Source organism: Podarcis liolepis (assembly GCF_965112155.1).
Source record: "Podarcis liolepis genome assembly, chromosome: 13".
Classification (NCBI taxonomy): Eukaryota; Metazoa; Chordata; class Lepidosauria; order Squamata; family Lacertidae; genus Podarcis; species Podarcis liolepis.
In genome coordinates this window covers 33,047,754-33,070,603 of record NC_139573.1, presented here as the reverse complement: position 1 = coordinate 33,070,603, position 22,850 = coordinate 33,047,754, and the positions used below count along the sequence as shown (strand labels likewise).

General features: G+C 46.2%; 1 protein-coding gene across 3 annotated transcripts in view; it reads left to right on the top strand.

Annotated features, from left to right (window-relative positions):
• ARHGAP23 (Rho GTPase activating protein 23) overlaps window positions 1–22,850 on the top strand; it is a 171,602-nt gene that overhangs the window by 30,321 nt on the left and 118,431 nt on the right. The gene's annotated exons all lie outside the window — the stretch shown is intronic.

Below are 22,850 nucleotides of genomic sequence, written 5' to 3'. Positions count from 1 at the left end.
GTGGCTTTTTATGGTTCAGGGATAGGCTTTTGGGGGGGGATCTGAAGCTTGCTGGTATGCTAGCATCAAAGACTCTTGCTGATTCAGGAAAACAGGAAGGAAAATAGCTACTTGGGAGGTGAGTTTGGCTACTGGCTGAGATCGGTGGGATCAAAGAGGGTGTGGATCATGTGGCTGCTCAGTGCTCTCAGCAGGAACCTGGGGTGCTTTTCAGGTGGGTCCTGACTTGTGGAATATCCATGGTTCATTTGCTTGCATTCAAGAAGGGGATCCACATGTCTCTGTCATCCTTTGGCAATGCTAATTGCTGCAGGAGTAGATGTTCCATAGAGCTATTTCCCCATCTTTTGAGGTGTGTATGGTTTTGACATGGGCACTTGTTGGGGATTGCCCTGTATTGCAGTGTAACACCGCCCCTCCTCAAATCCAGTGGATCTGCCTCTGAGCTTTCCTGATTCATTTTGTTTCAGGTCTCCAGGCATGCTTCCCTATCACCTTTCTCCATGCTAGCTTTTTGAATGTATCCCCCCCCCACCTCATTTCACATTTAATAAGGGTCTGATCATGGCAGTGTTGGGCACTGTAACCACAGGTGGGTGATTTGTATTTTTTTAATACTCCCCACTGTAAAATGCATATACGTACAACTACCCTAGAAAACCTGGAAGGGGAGAGGCTCTAGGCTTCCTGAGATTCCTTCTTTCTTTAACTTGCATAGAAGTTTTTTAAAAAAACAAACAGTTCAGGGGATCAAATGCATGATCCCTCACTTACTGCACAGAGCCCTAGAGTCCATGCTACAAGCCCATTCCCTCATCAGTCTTCTGCCCACATGGGTCAGGCCCAAGGGAAGGCATTTTGAGGGCACATGCTGAAAGTTAACAGCATGTTCTGACCAGGAAGCTCTGTTTGCCTGTCTTGCGATATGAGGGACCTGGTTGCCATTACGTGCATTCCTTCTGCACATGTCCTGGGAAATCTTGTCCTTTGATTATTTCTGCACATCATCCATGGTTAAGTCCTGGCTTTGGAAAGAGCTTCTGCTTTGAGGTCATCTTGGCCTTGGGAGCCATTGCAAAGGTGTTGCTTGCTTAAACATTTCCCCTTGCTCCTGGAAAATCCCAGTGGATGCTCTTTTAAAAAAACAGGCGTTCCCCTACCTCATCCCAAAAGTGCAATTTGCTTTTAAAACTTCCCGTGCTGTTGATGTAGCAATCTTTCCCATCATATATTTGCATGAACAACCATGAGTTTATCCTATCCTTCATGGGCTGTGTATTTTAAAGCTTTATTTCAACTTGGTCGCCATCCTGACACATGTTCTTAGAGTAAGAGTAAAAATAGTGTGCCTCTGAGCATGTGTAGACAGCATTTCTACGCTGGGCTTCTATGCTGCCATCAAAGGGCTGCGGCCTACCTCCTACACATCTGGGATTGGGCTGTTTGACTTCTGGGCAGGTCCTTTTCTTTTAAGACATACTCATTGCTGGCTCTAGCTTTCTGCAGCCAAGTACTTTTACCCAGAATGGGCCTTGTCCATCCTCCGGTTCCGAATTAAAAAATCACCCATGCCTTTTCTTGTTCTTTCCTTTCATTTGAGTTTCCTTGTCAACTTGGTCTCCCCCACAGGCTCCACGCTTCCCTGCTTATCTGCTTCCCAGTGTACAGAAGTTCCTGCCTGCCTGTCTAATTTTTCCGGTTACGCTGGTGTTTTTTTAACCGGATGGGATGTCCTTTCTTTCTTTCCTTTTTTCCTTTTTTTAAATAAAAAACGTGGCGGAACCTTGCCTCTGGCTTTTACTTTGCAATGCTCTTCAATTTCATTTCTCGACGCCACCCCCCTCCTCCCTCTAAATTTTAACAATTTGCTGTTGTGGGTGTAATTCCAACAGTGCTTTCCTATTAAGTTCCAGGTCAGTGCTACCTTCCCCAACCTGGTGCCCTCCAGATCATCCCTCCAGCCAGCACAGCTCTTCTGTATACACTGTTAGCTGCCCGGGAAATATAATTTGTTTTTGAAGGGGGAGGAGATGAATTATGTAAATAAGTTACATTTTGGAACCCCGGTTCCCTAAAATCTCATTTGTGTCGGGGGCTGTCTGTGGCTATTCAGACAGACCCTGAGGAAAGAACTCTTCGCACGTGTTCAGAAAACTTGTGTCTCTATTATCACCTTAGTTGATCCAAAGGCCGGGCTCTAGTGTTGAAAATATGATTCTGGGAATGATTCTGATGAGCCAGAGCGTATGTGTCAGCTATCTTAAGTGCTTCCCAGAAAGAAACAAAACGTAGTACAGTGGTGCCCCGCAAGACGAATGCCTCGCAAGATGGAAAACTCGCTAGACGAAAGAGTTTTCCGTTTTGGAGGTGCTTCGCAAAACGAATTTCCTATGGGCTTGCTTCGCAAGACGACAATGTCTTGCGAGTTCCTGCTGGTTTTCCCCCCTCCCCCCCTTTTCTAAGCCGCTAAGCCGCTTATCAGCTGATCCGATCAGCAGATAAGCCGCTAAAAGCCGTTGATAGCGCTAATAGCGCTAATCCGCTAATCCATCAATGGGCTTGCTTCGCAAGACGATAAAACCGCTAGACGAAGAGAATCACCGAACGGATTCTTTTCTTCTTGCGAGGCACCACTGTAAAGCCCAAGAGGCGGCTGACAAACTGTGGAAACAAGGAGTTCAGGATCGTAGTACAGGTGGTGATCATTTTGCATGGGGGCTCTCTTCCTGGCCCCCCATGTATGTCGGCGGAGCACGCGTAAGCCTGCCTCCATTTTGCCCTCTTCTGGGTTCAAAAGGACCCACACGTCAATTGGACATGCGCAAAATGATCACCACCTGTACATGGGACGTTTGCTAGAGGTTTAGCTTGAGACACTCTCGCCTTGAGAACTGGTGGCCCTGCAACGTGACTAATAAGGATGTCTCTGAGCATGTGCAGAATGCCTTTTCTTCACTACTGAATAAACACAGCCATCCCCGAGACACTTGAGATTTAAGGGAAAGGCTTTCAAACCACGCCCATTGCCTTTTTTTTCCCCAATTGGACATTGCTATTACAAAGTTGAGGCAGGAACCGTTTTTGCCTTGGTCCCACTTGCTAAGATTTCCCTACTGTTGACACTGCTGTTCCTGTTCTATATGGATTCTGAGTCCGTAGTTTGACATGGGGTCGCATCAGCATCACTTGGGTAGATCCTGTGGCCAAGTTCCTTTTTTTTTCATACTTGCCTTCTCAAACAGCAGCGGTTTGACATCCATGTGATCTTTGGCAGGAAGCGATGACTTCAGCAGGAATTAAGCTGCTTTCGTTCCTGTTTGTGATGTCCCATGGCTGAGAAGGAGAAAAACCTGCACTGAGTAAAGTGGGGAGGAATGGAGGATGTCTTGTCTTAGAAGAAGAGAAAAGCTCTCTTGTTCAACTATTTCTTCTGCCCAGCCGAACTGGAGGCTTAATGAGAATCACCTGCAGTGGCTGTTTTACTGCTCTCCCTTCCCCGAAGGCTTGAAACTACTGCTAAATCTCCCAGCAGTAATTTAGCATCATATTATGGCTGATCAGGTGTAAACGTATGGTAGCGGGGGACACACCCGATGGTAGTTCAAGCAGTGAGTAAATTGCTAAGTGTGAACAGCCTATAAAGGGGAGCAGGGTGAGGAGCAGGTTGTGTTTGGGGTGAAAAAGCAAGGTTTCCAGAGTGAATACTGGTCCTAGGAATTCATCTCTTGTGTTAATCACGGGCGCGGATGATTTCCTCTCTCTAAACATACAGATGTGCTGTTGGAGAGAGCGATTCTGTACGGATGCAGAGTTCCGTCAATCAAATATTTATTACGGCCGGCCAGCCATTAAAGAAAGTACAAACTGTAAAAATGCATAAGCGCAACCTCAGAAGGACAAAAGGTGCCGAGTTAAGAGCGAACCATCGTGGCAGGTCTAAGAGATATCACAACATTCAGATATAATGGCACCTCTTCAGTAATGGATTCATTAGATTCCCCCTCAGAGAAAATACTCAGAAGGGTCTTTAAGGCTCAGTCAGGAAACTGCTTCATAAGGGGGTAAATTATGTGTTCTCTGAACCTCTTGGTAGACTCTACAGCAAAAATACACACAATACACAAAGAGACTGATTTGAGCACTAAATGATTATGTGGAGAGCGCCTATCCTTGCTGTGTTGATACAGCCAGTTTCTGTATACCTGGAGATGAGACCTTCTTGAGTTCCTTCACCTTTCTCTCTCTCTTTGTGTTCTAATTAAAGTCTAGTTAGCTTTGGCCTCCACGTTATGCTGATGCCAATAAAACGTCTCCATTGTGCCACAAGAAAAGGATGCCTTTTCCAGTGTGTGCATTGTTCAAATTGCTAGCTCTGGGTATGGCTAAGGTGTAGGCAATGGGTGTGGAGGTTTTACGAAGGGAACAGAATGTGAGGCGAAGGAAAGAGATGCTCGTGAGCACCAGTCAGTGGCTTGCAGTGGGAGGGAGAGAGAGAGAGCAACTCTTTTATTTCAACTACCTGGTTGGGCTCGAGTCTGGAAATAGCTGTGCTGAAACTGGATTGTTGGCCCCTAAGAATTTGGACATTTCTCTCACTCCCCACCAGCTCTGAGGAAGGGGCTCGTTCCTAAACAGTTTAATGTTTGGCTTTCTAGCTTCTAGAAATGTGAAATATTTCCCTGAAGTAAGATGCTAATGGACATGTGAGGGTTCTCAACATTGTGTGTGTGTGTGTGTGTTGGGGGGGCAGGGTTTCAGTAATCCTGAAATAGCATTTCTGAGGACTGAAAGCAAATAGGCCCCGGGCCGAAAGCGAGACGTAGCAGCGTCTTGTTAATTTTTGCATCACTCCCTCCTCCTTGCTTCAGGGTTCATATTAGTCTCGATCGCGTCATTTGCTGCATGTTTGAGGAGAGTTTTTGTGTCTGCAAAAAGATAATAATAATGGAGGGAGCGTGGAAGAGAATACTCTGGATACTTGCCTGGCCTCTTGGGACTTGTTAAAACGGCTTGGAGACGGGTAGCAGGCTATGCTGCAAAGAAATCCCCAGCGTTCTTTGCATTTTTACTTTTCATCTCTGTTGGAAATTTTGCCTTTATGGGGTGTGGATGCAGCAAGCCCGGGAGGGTACGCCTCTTAAATCCACGTGGTTCCTTGAGAAATCCTAGCTCATCATGCTGCATATGTGTGGTTCTTTAACTTCTTCTTTTTTCTAAGTGCTATTTGTGGTTTAAAAGGACACTCCATCCCTGCAGAAGTCGGCAGGCCGCCAAGCAGACTCAAGCCAAGAGGAAAGTTTGTTCTGCTCCCTCGCCACAACCGGCTGCTGTGCTAGGCCGCTGGAATTCTGCGTCCGAGTGTGGCATGCCCTTGGAATTTCTTGCCAGGAGATTTTAGAATATGGAGCAAACGTCGCAGGTAGAACGATCTCTGTGCTGTTTAGCACTGAACTGCGTTCACTGAGATCCACCACCCTCCTCGTTCACACTGTTTAGCTGATTTAGAAATTACTACATTGCTTTGTAAATGAAGCCTACAACTGTTAGCAGCCTGCCAGCCCACACATTAGCCATTTGTCATTTAGTAGTAGGAGGAAAAAGCCAGCTTTTGCAAATTTCCCCTGTCTCGTGCCCGGAGGTAATTCTTGCACACTACAGACCACCAGATGTGAGATTGTTCACGAGACTGTGTGGTTGTGACATCACCAAGTTTGAGCATCCAGTCATCTCTTGGAATGTGGCTACCCACCTCTTGCGATTTGCATGAGAATGTGAACAGCTGCTATACATTTTGCCGATAAATGTATTTGTGTTTACTGTTCATTGGCTCATATTTTTCCTGTCTTAGATTATTCAGCTGTGTGTGTGCAATACAGCCTTAAAAAATTTAATTGAACTTTTGGTAGGGTGGAATGAAGTACCCCAGTATGGGACCTGTGGATTTTTCAGCCCACTTCAAATCTTAGTTTCCTTGATCTTTTTTATTATGATAAAGAAGTAAAATTAAGTTTCTAGACCTCAGCGTTGTGTGGGGTGGGTGGAGTCTTGCAAATGCACAAGCAGTATCTGATGAATGGGTTCAGGGAGTTAAACCATGGAATGAGGAGTCAAAGGGAGAAATGTTTAATGGGCTTCTGAGTTCTTAACATTTTATTATCTTCCCCTCCATATTCTCCACATCTGTATTCCTTCTATAAATTGTACTCTCTGGTTGCTGGTGGCTTTTTTTATAGCTTGCTGCTTGGCAGATGCTTGAGTTTCCCAGCTAGGTTTCCTTCTCTCTCTCTCTCCCTCCCCTTGCAACTGTGAACTTGAAATACCAGAAAAGTGTGTAGCCACACACCTAGCGCATACAAATGGTGAATTTGGGAACTGGCAAGGGATCCTAGCGCTGAGCTGGCAGCACTGAATTGGAACCTACAATGCCAGCACCGAGCTGTGCATTCTGAAAGTTTTTTCTTTGTGACTTTTCAAAACCCCACAGGGTTCGACTTGTACTGAACTCTTGTACCGGAGCTCAGTTCTGGGACCTGTTCTCAATGCAAGTTCAACACTATAGAGTGTTGTCCTCACCACACAGTTAGCATAATGATCTGCTGCAGACAGATCATTCTGGGTCCAAACTAGTAAGCATTGTTCCTTTTGTTTAAAAAAATCCCCCCCCAAACATTATTACAGTATATACTATGGGATGAAGCAAACAACAATAGACTCAAAAGAAAAAGAACTAAGCAAGTTGTACAGGTCATGCATTATACCATTGTTCCTTAACCCTACCCTGCAGGAGTTTCCTGCAGCCAATTAGAAGCTGCGCCTTAGTTTCTGAACGTTTTGGAAGTTGAACGGACTTCCGGAACCGATTCCGTTCGACTTCCGAGGTACGACTGTATTGATAATGATATACCGTCCAAACTGGTTTGAAGTCCATATCGTGATACTGGTTTCATATTTTTTGACTTGGCAATATATCACAAATCATTATGCAAAAAATCACAATGCGAGGAAACCGTGAAGCCGCTTGGTGCCTCTACATAGCTTCATCCTTATTTCAGACATTGTGATATATATCGGTGTATCACGATGTTTAGCTGGTGGTCTATCACAATTTTGAAAACCAGGTATCCCTGAGCCCTATGATGGTGTAAAAGAAGATGTTCCTTTTTTTCCCCCCGAAGAAAGGACTCTCTGGGTGTCCTCAGAGAGTCCATATAGCCAGCCAGAACCCATCTGAGTGTGGGGCGGTCTTCTGGGGTGGGCCTCAAACTCCGATGCTTCTCATATCAAGAAAGTAAGCCCTGGTGGACATCTGGCCCAGTAGGCCTCTCCCAGCCCTAACCTGCTGCCTGACAATGATCGGACACGCCTTGTCCCAGCATGGTGGAGGCAGAGAGAGACATCAACAGTGGTCCCCTTCATGAGCCTTCTCGTGAGGGAAAGGATTCGCGGAGGAGGCTGGGGGATGGGGAACTGCTACCCTTGCTTCTAGCACAGTAGCCCCATTGTGGTGCTTTTCGGTCACATTCTTGCCAACTTGGTAATGATTGACCACAGACCCTTTTCTCTCTCCCCCCCCCCACCGCCTACCCCCATTCTAGGCTGGAACCTTACTTGGAGTAGATGGCCTTTTGTGGATCAATACATGTTGTTCTTTAGAATGGTGGGCCTTAGGTTCAATTAACCTTAAAGCTGAAAACAGCTGTTGGAGCAAGGGAACTGCCCAGATTTAACAAGATGGGAGCGGGGCAAAACTTTTTGATGAGAGGTAGTGTTCTGGACTCCCAATTTCCTACCATCTCCAGCCGGCATTACCAGTGATCAGGGATGATGGGAGTTGTAAAAAGGTAAAGGGTAAAGGGACCCCTGACCATTAGGTCCAGTCGTGACCGACCCTGGGGTTGTGGCGCTCATCTCACTTTATTGGCTGAGGGAGCCGGCGTACAGCTTCCGGGTCATGTGGCCAGCATGACTAAGCTGCTTCTGGTGAACCAGAGCAGCACATGGAAACACCGTTTACCTTCCCGCCGGAGCGATACCTATTTATTAAGTGCTTTCAAACTGCTAGGTTGGCAGGAGCAGGGACCGAGCAACGGGAGCTCACCCCGTCATGGGGATTCGAACCGCCGACCTTCTGATCGGCAAGTCCTAGGCTCTGGTTTAACCCACAGCGCCACCCGTGTCCCAGCGGGAGTTGTAGTCCAATAAATTAAAGGGTTCCCCATCCCTTTAATAAGCCCCGAGTTCTCAGCTGCGGCCAGTTGTAGTCGGAAAAGAGGTGACTTAACCCCACAACCAGAAGGTTGTGTGTGGTTTTTTTGTTTTTTGTTCAGAAGTGGCGTCATGAGAGGGGGGAGAAAATCGGTACACAGGGCTTGGCAGTGGAACACGATACATGCTTTTGACTGGCATGGCGTGGACAAACAAGGGAGCTTTACATGCCGCAGGGTTGTGGGAAGGGGAGGCCAAAGAGTCATAGTTGCTGCTTCTCTCCCCACCCCAAAGCGGGGCTCCTGAATGGTGAACAGCCGTGGGACATGAGCCATTAAACAGAAGGGCAGCCTGGCCATCTAGGTCTTTGCATGCAGAAGATTTCAGATTCAGTCCTTAGCATCTCCAGGTAGATGGAGCGATCCAATTCTGCATCCTGCGCTTTCTGTGGCCAGATGTCCGTTAGATCAGGGATGTGGTGAGAACAGGGCACTTAATGGCACTGTGACTCAGCAAAGCACAGTGACCCACACATTTTTGGCTGGCTGTGCTCCCCAAAGACCCTGCTGGAAGTGTGGAATCTCATTTTTGGTGTTGTGCTGAGCTTTGGAGGGATAGCACTTTTGGACCGGAGAGAACAGTCTATGTATATATGTATGTATGTATGCATGTAACATACCTCCCTTCATCATAAGATCTCAGGGCAGTTCACAGAATAAAATACAGGTCTAAACCACTGAGTCTCTTGGGCTTGATGATCAGAAGGTTGGCAGTTCAAATCTGCACAACGGGGTGCGCTCCTGTTGCTCTGCCCCAGCTCCTGCTAACCTAGCAGTTCGAAAGCACACCAGTGCAAGTAGATAAATAGGTTTCACTGTGGCGGGAAGGCAAACGGCATTTCCATGTGCTATGGTTTCCGTCATGGTGTTCTGTTACACCAGAAGCTGTTTAGTCTTGCTGGCCACATGACCCGGAAAGCTGTCTGTGGACAAACGCCGGCTCCCTCGGACTGAAGCGAGATGAGCGCAGCAACCCCACAGTTGCCTTTGAATGGACTTAACCTTCCAGGGGTCCTTTACCTTTACTTTTTAAAAACAAGTAAATGATTAAAAGCACTAACAACAAAACAATACCCCTCCCTTCCCACAGACACATTTGAAAGGCTGTAGAATATTAAACAGCCAAAGGCCTTGTTGAAGAGGAACGTTTCCGCCTGGCGCCTAAAAATATATAATGAAGGTGCCAGGCGAACCACCTTGGGGAGAGCGTTCCATGAATGGGGAGCCACTACAGAGAAGGCTTGTTCTCATGTTGCCACGCTCTGGACCTCACATGGAGGAGGCACATGAAGAAAGGTCTCAGATGATGGACACAGAGTCCAGGATGGTGTATATTGGGAGAGGCTGTCCTTGAGGATTAACTTCGGAGACACCTTGTTGCGCTTTGTTTGTGGTGCTAGGGAGAGCCTTCCTACTAAGTGTTGGTGCTGACCTTTAAAGCCCTAAGCGGCCTCGGTCCTGTATACCTGAAGGAGCATCTTCACCCCCATCGTTCAGCCCAAACACTGAGGTCCAGCGCCAAGAGCCTTCTGGCGAGAAGTGAGGTTACAGGGAACCAGGCAGGGAACGTTCTCGGTAGTGGCGCCCACCCTGTGGAATGCCCTCACTTCAGATGTGAAGGAAATAGGTAGCTATCTTATATTTAAAAGACATCTGAAGGCAGCTCTGTTTAGGGAAGTTTTTAATATTTAATGCTGTATTGTTTTTAACATTCGATTGGAAGCCGCCCAGAGTGGCTGGGGAAACTCAGCCAGATGGGCGGGGTATAAATAATGAATTATTATTATTATTATTATTACTACTACTACTACTACAGTGGTATCTCGCAAGACGAATGCCTCGCAAGACGAAAAACACGCAAGACGAAAGAGTTTTCCGTTTTTTGAGTCATTCCGCAAGACGAATTTCCCTATGGGCTTGCTTCGCAAGATGAAACGTCTTGCGAGTTCTTGCGAGTTTGTTTCCTTTTTCTTAAAGCCGCTAAGCCGTTAATAGCCCCTAAGCCACTAAGCCGCTAATAGCCCTGCTTCGCAAGACAAAAAATCCGCAAGACGAAGAGACTCGCGGAACGGATTAATTTCGTCTTGTGAGGCACCACTGTACTACTACTACTACTCTGGAGCCCGGAAGAAGGGTGTGGGGCCTTTCCTTGAGCTTACACTATCTTTGGAAACACTTGGTGAAACTGGAAGATGAATTGCTGCATTCCAAGTCTCCCTGACAGGTTTTGCACAAGGTCAGGGTGAAATCTTGCTCTTCTACAGGTATTGGGGAAGTATAATGGCTTTTATCTGATTAAATAAATTCACCTGCTTGTGGTGAGCTGGCCAGCAATCACAAATGTGGACTCTTGGTAAGGCACATTACACCACAGAAGACTTCCTGTAGTGGACAGGGAAGTTAACAATCTTTGACCCTGGCTAGCTGTTGCTAGTTTTCTCTTTCTCTTTTCTTATGAGTCAATCGGTTGTAGAACGACAGAAATCTTCTCTCCAAACAGCGGTGACTTGGAATTTAGCCACGCTTTCAAGGTCTGTAACATCCTTAACTGCCTCCACATTTCATCCATTTCTCCCTACAGATAGGGATAATTCCTGTTTTTGTTTTATTTAATCATTATTTACTGTAGTTGCGCTCTATGCAACACAGCTCGAACCAGGGAGGGCAGGGACTATGTACAAATTTTCCCATCAGTACAAAATGGAGAAACATAACAAAATATAGAAAAACATTGACAAACCCTTAGGAAAGCCATAGTTCGTGCACTTATAAAGCCATGGAGTCCCAGAGGCTTTTTGCAGCAGTGTAAGAAATGAGGTCCCACCCATGTGGCAGGGAAACGCTTTGGAATAACTCAGGTTTTATTTTATTTTTAACCTATTCCCTATCATCTCCCAGATATAAGGGTTCTTAATATCACACCCTCCAGATGCTGATGAACTGCAGCATGTACGGTACCACCCCTGAGCATTGGCTGTGCCGGCAAGGGCTGATGGGAGATGTAGTCCGCAAACGGTTGGAGAGCAATGCATTGGCTACCCCTCTGGATAGGCCAGAATTGACTGGGGTAGGGGGAATGTGGTGGGTGAGATGTGTGATCAAAAGGAAAGGCCTTCAGCGAGATGCTCCCGGTCCTTGAGACTTGTGTATGCGTGTGGGCTGAAGTGGAGGGGGCGGAAGACGAGAGATGGAGAGAGATGAAAACAGCACTGCTAGTAATCTGTGGGAAAACATCTGGTAGTTTCTGAAGGTAGGTGGAGTATAATGAGCTCAGCCCGCTCTCCAGTCTTCCTCCTGCTCTTAAAGGAGAAGAGGGCCCCCGTGATTGGTGGTCTAACCCTCTGCTAGAGGAAGAAAAGCCTTGTTGGGTTGAGTCTCTCCCAAGTAGGATTGGAATACAAATCTCTGATCCTCTCCAAAGGGGAACGGCACTTAGAAGAGGAAAGGTCCATCTTAATTAGGTTGGGGCTCGGGAGCCTCTGACCCTCTGAATGATCCTGAACTGCAACTCCCACCAGCCCCACCAATCGTAGCCAATGGCCAAGGATGATGGGAGTTGTGGTTCAGCAACACTTGCAGGGCCAGAGATTCCACCACACCTGTGCTAGGTTTTCACGGTTTTTGTTACACATAGGGCTGCCATACGTCCCAATTTTCCCGGACATTACTGGGATTTCAAAGGCAGAATTGATGTTCGGGGGGAATTTCTGAAAGGCGGCACGTTTTCCTGAATCGTAGGCAAGTCAATCAAAAAATCGTGTTTTCAGTGGTTTCCTAAAACAACCACCACTTTGGGGTCTTCCTAAAAAAACGCTCAACCACTTTCAGGGTGTCCTGGTTTTTACTTTTTCAAATATGGCAACCCCAGCTACCCAACTCCACCTGTCGCACAGGCAAATGGGAGTCAGAAAAGCACCAAAGTTAATTGCTGTATCTTTTTTTTCCATTTGTGTTCTCTCTTGGATGATTGGGGCATGCACAATAGCTAGAAAATCCCAATTGAGGCCTATTGTGGAGATTTCTCCCCTGTCCCATATGATTCCACCTGTTTTACCTCACCCAAGCAGATATTTCTGCAGTAATTTGAGACTTTTAGGATATTTTTAAAGGAGAACGTTGTGAAGAGTAATGTGTGTTGGAAAACACTCTTTCCCCACTGACCTTGTAAGTTAGGATATCCCACCCACAGTCCTGGGACAGACCAGAACGTGAGTTATGAGGTATCCCTTCCAGGCTTGTCGCAGGAAATAGCTCATTGTATTTTGCTTCGTATTTTATTTTATTTTTTGTTTAAAAAAGGAAAATAATCACGAAGCCAGAATCTATTTCCAGGGTTCCATGCTTTAAAAGAAAACAGGAAGTCAAAAGACTTGCTTTTCTGGGGGAAATGCCTCTGATTTCAATGCTGTTTGTTTAGGGTTTTCTGAAGGAGGCTGAGGAAGGAGAATAGGATGTATGCTAGTGGGGGGGCCGTTTCCTCTGTTTCTAGAAGTCTCCTTAACGCTTCCTCTGCAGTTCCCACAACCACCACCCCAGGAGGGGTTAATTTGACTCAGCCTCTGAACCTATTTGGAGTGCCTGGCCTCATCCTTGAGATATGTGAAATAATCATGAGACAAAGAATACCCATGTTATGCTAGCTCCACACAATTTGCATGGAGAAAATCTCTTATCTCTCTCTCTCTCTCTCTCTAAGAAAGAAAGAAAGAAAGAAAAGAAATTAAATAATGCCCATTCTTTGTTCCCACTAGAAGATAATGTTATTCCTTTATAATTTATTTCTGTGTTTTCCAGGTCTCCCTGGTGGTGGTAAGAAGTAGGAAGGAGAGAGGAAGTGTTTTGTGACTTGAGAAAGGATATCTTGTGACTTTGGCTTTCAAAACAAGATAGCACACATTTTTGAACTTTTGTTTTTTTTCTGGGAGGTGGGAAGTGTTGTTGTTTAACAGAGGGAAGCAGGGTTTTTCTTTTTCTCTTGAGCTGTTTTCCATGTACTAAGGTCAGAAAAGGTTCCATTGTAAGCAGATTTTATGGTGGGATCTCATATCGTATGTCTCATTTATACATAAAGCAGAATGAATGAGGTTGGACTATACCACTTCATGGACTATACCACTTCAGGAGCTGGATGCCATTTTTAAAGGCTTTTTTTAAAAAAAACAACAACAACCAGCAAATAGACATTAGCACAGCAAGGGGTTGGCTGGGCTTAGAAACCACCTTTATGCTGTATTCATATACTTTAATCTTGCGGGATGGTGTTTAACTTTTGCCTTTCTCACTTTACACATGAGGGGCATCACCTATTTATGGCTTAAAGCTGTCTAGTCCACCCTACCACTTCATATTGCAGCATGCATAGAAATAGATCCATTGCTAGGTAGCACTGAGTATGTGTTTATGCCCGGCAGTGCCAGACTTCCCTGAAAAAAGGGCAGGTGTCTTTACCCTTGTGGGAGAATTCCATTGCCAGTTTGGCTGGGCATTGCCTGCTGCAGCAAGGGGCTGTAAAAGATTTGCATACAGGGACTTGGTTTCCTGCTTAGCCACTTCTAAATTAAGAAGAAGAAGACGTTTGCCCAGTTCTTGTAATGCCCTGGCACCATTGCATCCAGTCACCTGTTTTCTCTATTGATGCTTTCTGAACAAGCACAGAGTGGTGCACCGAGGATGGACTGTGGAGTTCAGATGCTTCTCAGATTACGACCATTATCCAAAACAAGCAACAAGATAAATGGATTCCTGGCACCCTCTTAGAACAGTTCCCAGACTTTCTTGAAAGTTAAATCTAGAACAGATGTGGCTGCAGCTCACATGTAAAGGTTTATTTAGCATAATGATGATTTCTTAAAATTTTTTAAAGTAGTTTCCTACTGGATAATCCCATTTTACCTATGGGAAATCTCAAAATAGGACCTGAGTGCAACAGTCTTCTCCCCATTTGTACTCTGGGGTGTGCTGGAAAGTCACGCTGTGTCTCTGTGTGAGTGCACCACCACTGAGGCTAGTTATTTTGGAAGCCGCATGGCCGAGCATTCTCAATGTTGGCTGCTGCCGCCATGTGAGGTTCCTATCCTCCTAGGCGTATTTAGCACCCTCCCGTGCCCCCTGCCCCTGGCCCATTCTCGTCCACAAGCTCCTTTTTGCCATTCCCCTTGCAGGAGCGCCTGGCAGGGGAATGGCAGGCGGGTAGCACTGTAAATTACCCCCTTTATTTACGGGTCAAGGGAGCTGGGCACTCGGGGACCAATGAGTGACATGTGCTAGTCCATTATTAGCTCTAAACGATGGGCCGACAGCTCCACACTCCATTAATTAGCACAGGAGGCGGAGGCTTTTAAACGAGCAAATGTTAGCGTTCTCCCGCACCCCCCCCCCGCCCATTCGAGAAGCCTGGATTGTAAGTCATTTGGTCGCTTTGAATGGGTGGTAGGAAGTAAGAGAGCCTGTTCTGTTCTGTGTGGCAGGAAGAGCAGAGCAAGGGGCAGCTGCGGAGGCCACCTTGAAGGACTCTGGCACCCAACAGTGTTATTCCAAAGAGGTAACTGGACTGGAAGCCCCTCACATTCCCATTTGTTGCTTTGGACATGGCTGGTGTCAGTACTTGCGTGCAGCATTTGAAATTCGGCAGGCGCCAGGCGCATTTTGCACCTGGCTATAAACCAGTGAAGGGACGCGGGTGGCGCTGTGGGTTAAACCACAGAGCCTAGGGTTTGCCGATCAGAAGCTCGGCGGTTCGAATCCCCGCGACGGGGTGAGCTCCCGTTGCTCGGTCCCTGCTCCTGCCAACTTAGCAGTTTGAAAGCACGTCAAAGTGCAAGTAGATAAATAGGTACCGCTCCAGCGGGAAGGTAAACGCCGTTTCCATGCGCTGCTCTGGTTCGCCAGAAGCGGCTTAGTCATGCTGGTCACATGACCCGGCCAATAAAGCGAGATGAGCACCGCAGCCCCAGAGTCGGCCACGACTGGACCTAACGGTCAGGGGTCCCTTTACTTTTACCTTTATTGATCACTTGCGACCAAGTGAAGATGCCTGGACACACCAGGGTGGCGCCTGACATCTCCCTCATCTGGAGGTGTGCAATAAATTGGAGGTGTGCAATAAATCACAGCACACTGTGAGGATAGGATGCTGGACACAGATGGGCCTTTGGTCCAGTGTGGCTCTTCTTACGTCGTTCTGTGGGAAAGTTAACATTGCCTCAGGTTGAGTGATGAGTTGTGTTCTCAGCAATGCAAGCCCACTCTTCCTTTTGAAGCGAGGTGTTCGTAGAAGGCCAGGGGACCGTGCAGAATGTTGAACTGTACACACCTGGATCTGCGAAGGCCTGCGTAGTAGCACTCCTACCCGCTGGCCGTGAAGACTCACTGGGTGACTGTAGGCCAGCCATCGTCGCTTTGCCTTGGCTTACCTCACAGTATAAAATGGGAGGGAGGAACGGATCAGGCACACGCCTTGGAGGAAGGGTGGGGGCACAAATGTAAACAGATAAACAGAAGAACAATTTGGGAGCGGTGGAGGAAGGAAACAGTAAGCTCAATTTTTCAGGGTTGCCCCATTCTGCACGAAATAACGGCGGCTTATTTCCAGAGCCGATTCCTGGAGTCTTGTTTACAATGCTATTATATACTGTATGTACCAAGGACAGAGGTGGGGAGCTGTTTTCAGCCTGTTCCCTTCTGGGGCAGGGCAAGGAGCAAGATTCAACGGAACAACGGATGTATATGTTTTTTTTGTGTGTGTGTGTTTTGGTATAGAAAGTGAGTTTCTCCTTGAAATTGTACCTCCCCGCCCTCCATCCTGCATCCAGGGAAGTGATAGGCATTATCAGAATTCAAGGACACATTCCAGGCAGGCTAAAAAGCCCAAGGACGGTGTGGCTTGGGAGAGTCTTGAAGATCAGATAGAGAGGCAAGTGGGGGGGGGGGGAGGTTGCATTCGACTCCACTGCTGACCCAGAATATGTGAAATATCAGTGAAAGGAAGTGTCTCTCTCTGCAGGTGTGCAGTGGCTTTCACGGCTTGGCATTGAGCCACTTTTTATGCACAATAAAAAAATTCCTTCCAGTAGCACCTTAAAGACCAACTAAGTTAGTTCTTGGTATGAGCTTTCGTGTGCATGCACACTTCTTCTTTTATGCACAGTTAGAACTGGGCGGTTCATTATCTGGGCTTCCATGTGGGTTTGAGTCCCATCACCCCTCTTTCTTTCTTTCTTTCTTTCTTTCTTTCTTTCTTGTAATTCAGCCATGGTAAGCTCTTGTGCAAGACTATCCACAGCATGTCTCATGGCTTTATTTTTTTTGAATGAGGGGTAGCTGATTGCTTCTCCTTGAATCAGAATTCTTGGGGTGGATCTGTAATAGATGCGAAATCAGGGTGTGTGTGTGTGATGGGCATCTTGGAATTTTAAAATCCAGACCCATTTCCGAAGGTCAGGAAATGGCCTGGATCCCGGGGATGTTGTGCACTGTGTACACTTAACTGGGCCGAGAGCCCAGCAAAAGTGCCTCGCTTTCAAACTTGAAAGCAACGAAAACAAAACTGCGCCTAAATTGGCAATCGGTGAGCTGAAGCTTGCCACGGAAGATAGAGGTTCAGTAATGATGCAGATGAGCAGGGACGGGAGCCAAATGGGAATCGAGTATTGACTGACGGAGGAAAGGCGGCGTGAACTGGAGTGCTGCTGAGATAAAACATTTGCTGGCTTGGGATGACAAAAAGTTGGTTTCCTTCCCCACGCTGACACCCTGAAAGGAATGTCAGCAATCTAGATTGCTTCCTCCCTATCTGGCTGCCTTGCAGTTGGTTCGTTCCATTTCACCTTCGTTTTCTTGATCTACCTTCCCAAAAGGTTTCTCGGCAACCCCAAGGGATCAAAAAACGCATCCCAGCAATTCGATGCTGACCTGCTCCTCCACCTCCACCCCTTGTAAATTAAGGATGCAACAAACTTCTGTGGTTTTCAGTTCCAGCCGTGTATTTGCAGCAGCTGCAGAGTGCGTCCCAAATAAACCAGCAGGTTTTGAACAGGTGTCACTGATGCATGGAGGTGCGGCTGCAACATGTTGTGTAATTAGACCAATTGGCCGGAATGGGGAAGGAGGCGCAGGAATCTAGCCTTGGAGAAACAGGCCCAGCATCAAGTGCAATAACTAGTTGGTTCACACTTAGTGGCGAGAGTGGGAAGCCACAGCTTGGGGGTGGCATGAGTAGTTAACAAGCCAGTTAGCATTTTCAGCTTGCATGCTTACTGTTTTTTACAGCATGCATTTTAAAAAGGTGCTTGCAATTGGCTGCTTTCCTTTTTCCAGAAATAGGAGCTCTGTGTGTGTGTGTGTGTTTGTCCATTTAAATTGGGACCATCACAGCACATGTGGTGGTGCTTTATCTCTTTCTTCAGGGAACTTCAAAAAAGTTACGTTAATAGCTTGTCTCCGAGACATTGACATGTAATATTTGAGTGGTAAATCCTTCTGATTTCCCATCTATTAAAGGGTTATTTATTAAATATATGATGCCACACGGGTGGCAAATCCCTTCAGAATATGGTGTTACTTGGCAACGTCGATAAACAGGCAAGTCCTTTTTCTTTGTTTCTGTCTCTTTCATTGTACAATGTAAATTGGTAATTTTATAATCGTATCCATTTCGTTCACTCCTGATGTTTTCTTCTTCTTTTGACTTCCTTATCAAAAGTTCCTTATGTTGAACTTATTTTGTTTTTTGTTTTTCTATTTGTGCGTATTGTCTTGTCTTTGTTGTTCAATAAAATTAAGACTAAAAAAACAGAGCTATGTAGCTCCCAGTGTTCCCTGGAAAGAAGGACTGATTGTTAAGCTGCACTGACAAATGTAGCTCTCTTGGGGATATAAAGGGATTTCCTAACAATTCTCAGCACCCTCAGCAAACTACAGTTCCCAGGTTTTTGTGGTGGTAGGGAGGCATGACCTCTTAAAGTGGTATGACATCTTTAAATATACAGTGCAGATGGTGCTTAAGTTTTACTCAGAGTAGATACACTGACATTAATGAATGTGATAAATTTAGGTTTACATCCTCGGTTACTAAACTCCATCCATTAATCTCATTTCTGTCCCATTTGTCTTCCTTAATCATAGAGGTTGACTTGACTATATTAAGGACAGTGGTACCTTGGGTTACAGACACTTCTGGTTACAAACACTTCGGGTTACAGACTCCACTAACCCAGAAGTAGTACCTCGGGTTAAGAACTTTACCTCAGGATGAGAACAGAAATCGTGCGGCGGCGGCAGCGGGAGGCCCCATTAGCTAAAGTGGTACCTCAGGTTAAGAACGGACCTCCAGAACGAATTAAATTTGTGAGTAGAGGTACCACTGTACTCCCATCCATTTTGTTCAGATTTTGATTATTTTTTTCCTGGGATCTCCTGTAAAGTAAGTGTTATAATCTATAGCAGCTGGGCTTGATGTCTTGGCCTTGTGCAATTTTTTAATATAGCTCAGTAAAAAGAACGAAGGGTCCAGTGGAATGCCTTGCCCCCAAATTCCTTTAGGCACAGTGGCCGCCACTCATCAGAAATCATATGCTTTTTACAGCATTTCCACCTGAGGTCGATAAAGTTACCCTTATCCTCTCCACAATGACAGCTCTTGCCAGCTTCTATCTTTCCCCGTTTAAGGGGAAAACCCACGAAGCCCAGTGCCATTGATACATTGTACAGTGGTACCTCAGGTTAAGAACTTGATTCGTTCTGGAGGTCTGTTCTTAATCTGAAACTGTTCTTAACCTGAAGCACCACTTTAGCTAATGGAGCCTCCTGCTGCCGCTGCTCTGGTGCTGCACGATTTCTGTTCTCATCCTGAAGCAAAGTTCTTAACCCGAGGTAATATTTCTGGGTTAGTGGAGTCTGTAACCTGAAGTGTACGTAACCCGAGGTACCACTGTAATGCAATAGGGAAAGACAATGCATAGTTAAAAAAGAAGTTGCCAGACTAACACTGGTGTGCTGTGATTTATTGCACACCTCTCTTTTGAATTGCAGGACTCCGGAACCTTCTTCAAATTTGACCCTACAATGGTACCTCTGGATGCAAACGGGATCTGTTCCGGAGCCCCGTTAGCATCCAGAAGCGAACAAAAACCGCAGCCGCGCATCTGCACGGGTCGCGATTTGTCAGCTTCTGCGCATGCGCGTGACGTCATTTTGACCGTCTGCACATGTGCGAGTGGCGAAACCTGGAAGTAACACGCTCCGTTACTTCCGAGTCACCATAGCGCGTAACCTGTAAATACTTATCCCGAAGCTACTTCAACCTGAGGTATTACTGTATTTTATAAATTTGTGTGAATGCTTTGTTACTGTGTTTTTCTGTTAGCAATTTTTCCAAGTCTTTCTTATCTCAGTGTATTTTGTTTGGTTCCGACTTAGAGGGGTGTGTGTGTGTGTGTGTGAGAGAGAGAGAGAGAGAGAGAGTGCAAGACCCTGTCAGGAAGACCCTTTCAGTTGAGGGGCAGCAAACTTTTTCTGGTCCAGCTGGGAGGGGGGAAGGGGGCCAGGCTGCCTTCTCCTCCAGCTCCTGTTTTTCCTCCCATTGGGGAAAAGACAGTGCAGTTCTTAGGTTGCATCCCTGCTGCCCCTTGGTTCTCCCCCCCCCCCCATCTGTTGCAGCAGTGCCTCTAGCTGACTTGCAAGGCCAGGACCAGGATGTTGCTGTGTTTGCTTTGCAAGTCACCGAATCAATATTTGACGCCAGTTTTAATGGGGTGTTTATGTCAAGCCTAGCAGAGTCCCTGTGTCATTTTCTTTATTGACATGGCAAACAAGTGAGTGCAAGCAGGTGAGCTTGAGGTCCTGTTGCTTCTCCAGGCGCTTGGAAGCCAAGAGCGTCTCAGATGTAAAGCCTGGCTATTCAGACACACCTTTGAAGCTTGACCCTTTTCCCTCACCAGTTTTATTGATACACAATTGATGCTTATACTGATGTTATTGTTGTAGAATTATGTTTTCTATGGCCGGTGGGGACTTGTTCTTATGATTATTTTATTATGCTGTCTATTATTATTTGTTTTAAAAGGGATGCGGGTGGCACTGTGGTCTAAACCACTGAGCCTCTTGGGCTTGCAGATTGGAAGGTCGGCGGTTTGAATCCCCGCTACGGGGTGAGCTCCCGTTGCTCTGTCCCTGCTCCTACCAATCTAGCAGTTCGAAAGCACACCAGTGCAAGTAGATAAATAGGTACCGCTGTGGTGGGAAGGTAAATGGCATTTCCATGCGCTCTGGTTTCCATCATGGTGTCCCATTGCGCCAGAAGCGGGTTAGTCATGCTGGCCACATGACCCAGAAAGCTGTCTGTGGACAAACGCCGGCTTGAAAGCGAGATGAGTGCTGCAACCCCATAGTTACCTTTGACTAGACTTAACTGTTCACGGGTCCTTTACCTTTTACCTTATTATTTGTTGTTGTTTTTTGTTATACTCTGTAAATTGTGTTCTTAATATTGTACACCACCCTAGGATCTTTTAATGAAGGGTGGTATATAAATTGAATGAATAATTGGAATAGAATAGAATAGAATAGAATTGTAGAGTTGAAAGGGAATAATAATATTCATTTTGTACCCTGCCTTATTTTTCTATGAATGTGTGGCATATAAATATTTAAAATAAATAAATAATCACACACAAAAAAAGCACACAGTGATACCTTAACAGCCTGATCCAGCTGTTGACCACGTCAGCCTGTACATAGCGGGTGGAAGAATCCCAGAAGGATGGAAAAAACCTTTTTAAGCTGGGTTTTTCAGGGGAAGGGGGGTTGTTCCAGAAGCCTACTAAAAAGGCATTTTATTCACACGCTGAAATGAGAGAAGAAAGGAAGGCTTCCTCAGTTTTCTAGAAGAGGTCATTCCATAGCCTCGGGGGCCGCAGTCTAGCATAAGATGTAGGGATTGCACACAAACACGGTGACTGAAGCCAACTATAAAGGTCTTTTTACATACAGTGATATTTAATGGAGTCTGCAATGGGAGGGAAGGAGAGAAGGAAAGGGGGCACATTGCATAATCACTGCAACGGTCTTTTTAAAAAAGAATTCAACTGGTTTCGCACGAAGTAGCTTTCCTGAGTCTGACGACCTAGGACACATGCCTAGCCCACCCTCTTTTGCTTTTCAAAGCACATGCCCCACCCCAGAGCATCTCTGTCTCTGGCCAATGCTTTGGCTTTAAAATCAGTGACTACTGCAACCAGTCAATTGTGCCTGGGTGCTAAGGCTGCGTACCAAAGGCACAAATCCTTTTGCTTCAAGAAAAAGGCAAGTGGCTATCTTGGGCTATCTTGTCCTTGCAGCAGTTATTATGAGGTATGAAAAGGTAGCCTCTGTCAATGCTTTAATTTAGCGTGCCCCGACATGGTGCTCTCCAGATATTGTGCAACTCCCATCAGCCCCAGCTGGTATGGCCAACACTGTAAGGGATGATGGGATTTAAGGTGGTGCTGTGGGTTAAACCACAGAGCCTAGGACTTGCCGATCAGAAGGTCTGCGATTCGAATCCCCACGACGGGGTGAGCTCCCGTTGCTCAGTCCCTGCTCCTGCCAACCTAGCAGTTTGAAAGCACGTTAAAGTGCAAGTAGATAAATAGGTACCGCTCCGGCGGGAAGGTAAACCGTGTTTCCGTGCGCTGCTCTGGTTCGCCAGAAGCGGCTTAGTCATGCTGGCCACATGACCCGGAAGCTGTACGCCGGCCCCTCGGCCAATAAAGCGAGATGAGCGCTGCAACCCCAGAGTCGGCCACGACTGGACCTAATGGTCAGGGGTCCCTTTACTTTACCTTTAATGTCTGGGAAGCAGCAGGTTGGGGAAAGCTGTTCTGGATATATATTGGTTGTTGGGTTTGGGGTTTTTTTTGGCAATTGCATTATAGAGGGACCTCAGCTCAGCACTGAAACACATGCCTCACCTGCAGAAGATCCCATGTTGAAACTTTGGCTCCTCCAGTTGAAAGAATGACGCAGAAGAACTCTTCCCAGACAGACAGGCACTGCAAGTCTGAGAAGAGTAGGAGTAGCCAACAGACTTTTCAGATGTTTTTGGAATAGAACGCCCATCATCCCTCACCATTGGCCATGTGGACAGGGGCTGATGGGAGTTGTAGTCCAGCAGCACCTGCCCTAGTAGCTATCTACCCATGTAATAGGCAACAATGGTTCTTATGGGTCTAGCAGCTTCTTATGAGCAGCTTCAGGAGCAGGTCTCTGAATTTTGCTACATGAATCGCAAAACCTGTTTGAAATTGCTTTTAATATTGTGTAAATAATTGTGTTTTAGTTTTAATGTTGGGTTTTAAAAGTTGTGACCCAGCAGCTTGGGACCTTAGGTTGAAGAGTGAGTAATAAATTGCAGTAGTATTATTAGTTAACAATAATGAGAATAATGACAAAAACTGTGAATCTTTTTGTAAACTGCTTTGACGCTTTTTCTTACAATCAAGCGGCATGCAGATTTTATGTAATAAATAAGTCATATCCTCCCCATTGACACCCTTTCCTCCCCCACCCCTCCAAAATTTGAAAGTTGTGTGATTTGTCTGCTGCTGTGGA